The sequence below is a fragment of the Colobus angolensis genome, unplaced genomic scaffold (genome assembly GCF_000951035.1).
Source record: "Colobus angolensis palliatus isolate OR3802 unplaced genomic scaffold, Cang.pa_1.0 Scaffold41, whole genome shotgun sequence".
NCBI lineage: Eukaryota > Metazoa > Chordata > Mammalia > Primates > Cercopithecidae > Colobus > Colobus angolensis.
This window is the reverse complement of record NW_012117488.1, coordinates 14,716,172-14,724,130: the sequence shown is the minus strand read 5'-3', so window position 1 is coordinate 14,724,130 and position 7,959 is coordinate 14,716,172.

Here is a 7,959-nt window from a genome sequence, read left to right as displayed (position 1 = left end):
GGTGCCTGGCCAGCTGATTTTTACTACAAAGTTAAAGCCTCCTCCAAGGCTGACACCATACCTGTCTTTGAAGCTCAAAGAATGTTTGTCGAATTCAAATGAGCACTCCCCAGAAAACCTAAATTCAGAGCCAACAAGGTTTGTGAAATAAAAAAGAATCAGGTGGGCACAGGGGTTTAGCTGGGGAAATAGAGTAAAACCGTGAGAAGACCCCAAAGGCAGGAAGGACCAGCAAGGGTAGGGTTGGTGAAAAGGCCGTGACCTTGGGCACAGGATACAGGCTGATGCCCTGGTTTGAGGCACCGGCTGTGTGCTGTGGTCCTTAGGATTGTGAGGGCCTCCACCCAGAAGCAGAGACCTTGGATGCTGGTAGACCCTGAATAGCACGGAGGGGAGTGTGTGGAGTCAGACCCTAAGCCGCTGGGTTAGAGAACACAGAGGGTTCCTGAAACAGTGAAATCACATTATCTCCTTCCAGAATAAGAACCATGCCTCCTCCTCTAAACTTCCCTGAGCATTTGTTTGTTTGTTTGTTTGTTTGTTTGTTTTTAAGACACGGTCTTGCTTTGTCATCCAGGCTGGAGTGCATTAGTGCCATCGTGGCTCACTGCAGCCTTGAACCCCTGGGCTTACGCGATCTTCTTGCCTTACCCTCCCAAGTAATTAGGCCCACAGGTGTGTGCCACTATACCTGTCTACAGTTCTGATTTTTTGTGGAGATGGGGTCTCACTATGTTGCCCAGGCTGCTCTCAAACTCCTGAGCTCAAGCCATCCTTCCACTTCAGCCTCCCAAAGTGCTGGGTGAGCTGGGCGTGAGTCATTGAACCTGGCTCCCTTACTATCAACCTTCACCACATGTAGGGCCCTGCAGTGACCACAGGCCAGACTGCCACTGTCAGGAGCTCTCATAACTTAGCCTCAAAGCAACTCTTTCAGCTGAGCATCTCTCTTTCAAAATAGAGGTGAAGGAAGCAGGTGAGGAAGAGAACTGCATTGAGAGGGTGTTCTAAGGACAATCCTGGCCTGAGTAGAGGTCTGATGTTCTGGGTGTCACCTTATGAGCCATCAGAAACTAAGGTAAACCTTTGTTCTTCTCAGATTGTACCTTCTGAACAGAGAAATGAAGGACCAATGAAGAGAAAAGAGACGTTCCACAAGATGCATTCTAGATAAGAAATCTAGGGCCAGGTACAGTGGCTCATGCCTGTAAACTCAGCTCTTTGGGAAGCCAAGGCAGGAGGATCGATTGGGGCCAGGAGTTTGAGACCACCCTGGGCAACACTGACTGACTCCTGTCTCTACAAGATATTTTACAAATTAGCCCAATGTGGTTGTGTGCACCTGTGGTCCCAGCTACTCAGGAGTCTGATGCAGGACGATCACTTGAGCCCAAGAGTTTGAGGCTGCAGTGAGCTGTGATCACATCACTACACTCCAACCTGGGTGACAAAATGAGACCTTATCTCTAAAAAAATAAAAAAATTGGCTGGGCGCGGTGGCTCAAGCCTGTAATCCCAGCACTTTGGGAGGCCGAGACGGGCGGATCACGAGGTCAGGAGATCGAGACCATCCTGGCTAACACGGTGAAACCCCGTCTCTACTAAAAAATACAAAAAACTAGCCGGGCGACGTGGCGGGCGCCTGTAGTCCCAGCTACTCAGGAGGCTGAGTCTGGAGATAAAGCCAGGGCTGGGCGAGGTGGCGGGCGCCTGTAGTCCCAGCTACTCGGGAGGCTGAGGCAGGAGAATGGCGTGAACCTCGGAGGCGGAGCTTGCGGTGAGCTGAGATCCGGCCACTGCACTCCAGCTTGGGTGATAGCGAGACTCCGTCTCAAAAAAAAAAAAATCAAAAAATTAAAAATTAATTTTTTTTTTCAAGACAGAGTCTCGCTTTGTTGCCCAGGCTAGAGTGCAGTGGTGCGATCTCAGCTCACTGCAGCCTCTGCCTCCTGGGGTCAAGCAATTCTCCTGCCTCTCAGCCCCTGAGTAGCTGGGATTACAGGCATATGCCACCACACCCAGCTAATTTTGTATTTTTAGTAGAGATAAGATTTCCATGTTGGCCAGGCTGGTCTCAAACTCCTGACCTCTAATGATCCCCCGTGTCAGCCTCCCGAAGTGATGGGATTACAGGCGTGAGCCACTGTGCCCGGCAAACATTTTAAATAATGCTTCCTAGCACTGTGGGTATTATATCACAGAGGCCAGAGGCAGCAGCCTAGAGAATGTGGGATTCTGGAGTAGAGATGGGAACAATGGGAATAGAGGAAAGAGTAAGACCATGGTGAAGTGTCCCAAACCCTGCATGCATCAGACAACTGCAGTCTCTGAGCCCCATCCTTGTGGCCAGGCACAGCTCAGGTCAGCAGGAACAAACAGTAAATAAATAACTGCTAAGATAAGGAACCCTGGGAGAAGAGGGGGCACCCATCAAGAGGGCGAGTTGAAGATACAAGAATGGGAAGGAATCCACAGCATGAGAGATGGAAAAATGAATACCCCTTCTATTGTAAGAAAGAGGAGGTGGTGTGAACCAGGCAGAAGCTGGTAGGACTGCAGGTTTGGGGGCTGGAAACAGAGGCATCTCCAAATAAGTGCTTCTCTGTGTGGCGTGTTCACTTTTCTGTAGTTCACATGAGACTCCTCCTGTGGCTTTGGTTGTTACTGGAGCCCATTCACCCACGTTGCTGCACGTAGCTGGAGTTTATCTGTATTGTTTCCGATGAATACAATTTTCATTGTACCACTTATCCATTCTGCTGTTGATGGACATTTGAGTTCCTTCCAGTCTTGGGATATTTCAAATAATGCTGCTATGTATATTCTTTAATTTTTTTATGTGTTCTTAAATTTATCTTTATTAATTCTTTTTCTTTAGAGATAAGGTTTTGCTCTGTTGCTCAGGCTAGAGTGCAGTGGCGCCATCATAGCTCACTGTAACTTCAAACTGCTGGGCTCAAGCGATCCTCCCACCTCAGCCTCCTGAATAGCTGGGACTACAGGTAAGTGCCATGACACTCAACTAATTTTTAAAATTTTTGTAGAGATGGGGGTCTCACTATGTTGCCCAGGCTGCTCTTGAACTCCTGGACTCAAGCAATCCTGCTGACTTGGCCTCCCAAACTGTTGGAATTACAGTTGTGAGCCATTGCACCTGGCTTATGTACATTCTTATACACCTCTTTTCATTGCTATGAGCATATTTTGGGGGGCTGTATATCTAGGAGTAGAACTGCTGAATCACAGGGTATGCACATTTTCAACTTTAGAAGACAGTGCCACATTGTTTCCTAAAGAGACTGTTCCAACTAACTCCCACCAGTAATGCATGAAATTTTCAGTTGCTTCACTCCTCAAATAGCCTGTTTTTAAAATTCTAACTGTTCTGGTGAGTGGGTAATGGTATTTCATTGTGATTTAAATTTTTATTTCCCCAATTACTAATGAAGTTGAGCATTATTTCATATGTTTATTGACCATCTGGATTTCTGCTTTTGTAAAATTCAGTCTCTTCCCAAATTTTCAGTTGGGTTATCTGTCCTTTTCTTAATGATTTGTAGCAATTCTTTCAATATTCTTGGTGTAATCCTTTTGTCAGTTACACCTGTTCTCAGCATCTTTTCCCAGTCTGTGGCGGGCTGGCCTTATTTATTTTGCTCATAGTGTCTTTTCATGATCAGAAGCATTAATTTTAATGTAGGCAAATGTATTGATCTTTTTTTAAAAAAGAGCATTAACGCAAGGTCATGAAATTCTATATCATCCTCTAAAAGCTTTTTCTGCCTATCACATTTTTTTCTACAGCCTCTCTAGGATCGACTTTTATGCATGGTGTTAGGTGGGGGACAAGTTTCTATTTTTTTTTCCTTGTGGATGCCCAGTTATTCCAGGATCATTTATTGTAAAGTACATTTTTTCCCCAGTTCTTTGCAGTGACACCTCTGTCAAGAATCAGCCGGGTGTGGTGGCTCACACCTGTAATCCCAGCACTTTGGGAGGCTGAGGTGGGCAGATCATGAGGTCAGGAGATCGAGACCATCCTGGCCAACATGGTGAAACCCCATCTCTACTAAAGATACAAACAATTAGCTGGGTGTGGTGGCACACACCTGTAGTCCCAGCAACTCTGGAGGCTGAGGCATGAGAATTGCTTGAACCCACGAGGCGGAGGTTGCAGCGAGCCAAGATCACACCATTGCATTCCAGCCTGGGCGACAGTGCAAGACTCTGCCTCAAAAAAAAAAGAAAAAAGGTATCAATGTCTATGTATTTAAGGATCTGTGTCTGGGCCCTCTATTCTGTTCTATTGCTGATTGTTAGACCATCACAGCATTGGCTTATTATTGTACAATTTTATAAGTCTCGATGCTTAGAAGAGTAACTCTTTCCATCTTGCTTTACTTCAAAGAGGGATCTTCTTTTCTTTTTTCTTTTCTTTTTTTTTTGAGATGGAGTTTCGCTCTTGTCACCCAGGCTGGAGTGCAGTGGCAAGATCTCGGCTCACTGCAACCTCCACCTACCAGGTTCAAGGGATTCTTTTGCCTCAGTCTCCCAAGTAGCTGAGATTACAGATGCCTGCCACCACACCCAGCTAATTTTTTGTATTTTTAGTAGAGATGGGGTTTCAACATGTTGGCCAGGCTAGTCTGCAACTCCTGACTTCAGGTGATCCACCAGCCTCGGCTTCCCAAAGTACCGTGATTAGAGGAATGAGCCACCATACCTAGCCCTCTTTTGTTTTTGTTTTTTTAATTGAGACAGGGTCTCACTGTCACCCAGGCTGGACCACAGTGGTGCAACCACAGCTCATTGCACCCTTGAATTCTTGGGCTCGAGAGATCCTCCTGCCTCAGACTCCTGAGTAGCTAGGACTACGGGCATGTGCCATCATGCCCAGCTAACTTTAAAAAAATATTTTGGCCGGGTGCGGTGGCTCATGCCTGTAATCCCAGCACTTTGGGAGGCCGAGGCAGGTGGATCGCGAGATCAGGAGGTCAAGATCATCCTGGCCAACATGGTGAAACCCCATCTCTACTAAAAATACAAAAATTAGCTGGGCATGGCAGCATATGCCTGTAGTCCCAGCCACTTGGGAGGCTGAAGCAGGAGAATTGCTTGAACCTGGGAGGCGGAGACTGCAGTGAGCTGAGATCATGCCACTGCACTCCAGCCTGGGCAACAGAGCAAGACTCTATCTAAAAAAAAAAAATTGTACAGATGGGGTCTCACTATGTTGCTCAGGCTGGTTTTGAAACCCTGAGCTCAAGTAATCTTCCTGCCTCGGCCTCCAACAGTGCTAGGATTACAGGTGTGAGTCACTGTTCCTGGCTGAGGGTCTCAATTATTGTTGTATTTCATACAAATTTAAAAATCAGATTGTCAAAAGAAACTCTTGAGATAGAATAGCACTGCATCTATTCATCAATTTACGGATACCTATATCTTTACAATAGTGAGTCTTTCAGTTCATAAGCATGGCATATCTCTCTCCGTTTATTTAGCTGTTTTTAGTTTCCTGAAAAGCTATTTTACAGTTCTCTATATAGGGATCTTACTCATGTTTTATAAGATTTATTTTTAGGTACTTTATATTTTTCATATCACTGTAAGAGGTATTCTATTTCAAATCATTTAACCACCATTTGTAACGAAATTTTTGTATACTGACTTTGTATTCAGCAACTTATTGATTTTAACAAGTTCTCTGTAAATCTTAAAAGGTTTTCTAAGTACATAATAGCATTGCCTTCAAATAACAGTTGGTCTTTTCTTTGCAGTTGTAGTGCCTCTGATTTCCTTTTCTTGATTTATGACACTGGCCAAGAAATGTTGAATAGCCATGGTGACAGTAGATATCCTTATCTTGTTTCTGACATTAAAGAGAAAGCTTTCAACTCTTTGCCACTAAGTCTTCGGTATTCCCGGAGATTTACTAGGTCTGGCTGTGGATTTCTTTTTTATTTATCCTGTTTGGATTTGGGGGTTTTCAATCTTCTGAAAACTGTGGCTTTATGTCTTTTGTTTTGGAAACTGTTCAGCTAAAACTCCTCAAATATTGCTTCTGCTCCCTTTTCTCCTTTATTTGTGGAACTCCAATTAAATCAATTTAGACCAGCACTAATACAACCTGCTGAATCTGTGTCCATGCTGGGGCTATTGAGCATTTGTGTTATATATCAGTATGTGACTATTAAGCATTTGAAATGTGATTAGTGCAATCGAGAAACTGAATTTTTTTTTATTTTATTTCACTGCAATTAATTTAAATTTAAATAACCACATATAGCTAGTGGCTACCCGATTGAATGGTGCAGATTTAGAACCTTCCAACTCTGTCATAAATGTCTTTTGCTCTCTCTTCTGTATGTTCTATCCTTCCCATCTATCTTCCAGTACCCTTATTCTCTCTTCAGTTGTGTCTAATCTATGTTACATCCTTCTATTGTGTTCTGAATTTTATCTATTTTATTTTTCACTTCAAAAATTTCTTCTGATTTCTTGTTCTGGTTATCAATGTATTGCCTCTTGCTTCCAAATTCATCCTTTTAGGCCAAGCATGGTGGCTCATGCCTGTAATCCCAGCACTTTGGGAGGCCAATGTAGGCAGATCACCTGAGCTCAGGAATTTGAGACCAGCCTGGTTAACATGGTGAAACCCCGTCTCTACTAAAAATACAAAAATTAACTGGGCATGTTGGTGGGCACCTGTAATCCCAGCTACTCAGGAGGCTGAGGCAGGAGTATCACTTGAACCCAGGAGGCGGAGATTGCAGTGAGCCGAGATCGTGCCATTGCACTCCAGCCTGGGCAAGAAGCGTGAAACTCCATCTCAAAAACAAAACAAAATAAAACAAATTCACCCCTTTCGATGCTCTGTGAAAGTGGATCTTGTCCCTTAACTATTTTTTTCCATGCTAGCAGACACCAAGGCTTTCTCAGTGGAGAATGATGGACAGACACTGCAGGTGAAGGTCCCAGTGCACTCGGCTGGGCAGGCTCTTGCAGAGGGCATGGTTTTTCCCATGCAGGCTTCTGCAGTGAGTGGAGCTTCCTCAGCAACCAGCTCCAGCAATGCACCCAGTACTCCTTCCCCTGGCACTTTTGTAGTACAGCATCTCATCTCTAGTGACGTCCTTCCCTGTAGACAGCTTTCCCCAGCACTGTAAAGGGCAGTGTATTGGTCTGTTTTCACACTGCTGATAAAGACATACTTGAGACTGGGCAAATTACCAAAGAAAGAGATTTAATGGATCTACAGTTCCACCTGGCTGGGGAGGCCTCACAATCATGGCAGAAGGCAAAAGACACATCTCACGGGGCAGCAGACAACAGAAGAGGGCTTGTGCAGGGGAACTCCACTTTTTAAAACCATCAGATCTCATAAGACTTATTCACTATCATGAGACCTGCCCCCATGATTCAATTACCTCCCACTGGGTCCCTCCCACAACATGTGGGAATTCAAGATGAGATTTGGGTGGGGACACAGCCAAACCACATCAGGCAGATTTCCAGCATTTCCACCAGTGCAGCAGCTCAGCAACTTCTCTGCCTTCCAGTGAGCCAGAGCTGTCCATGGCCTCTCAACAGGGTCAGAATCTGAGCCCTGGACATGGGCTAAGGTGCTCTATCTCAGCCCTGGAGTTAGCGACTGCTCTTCAAATCTGCCAGTTCTATATTTTTTAGAGGCATTTACTTCTTACTAGTCAATCCCTTGCTACTCTAATGCTTTGATTTTTGTTGTTGTTGTTGTTGTTGTTTGGAGACAGAGTTTCACTCTTGTTATCTAGACTGGAGTGCAGTGGCACAATCTTGGCTCACTGCAACCTCTGCCACCTGGGTTCAAACGATTCTCCTGCCTCAGACTCCCGAGTAGCTGGGATTACAGGTGCCTGCCACCACACCCTGCTAATTTTTTGTATTTTTAGTAGAGACAGGGTTTCACCATGTTGGCCAGGC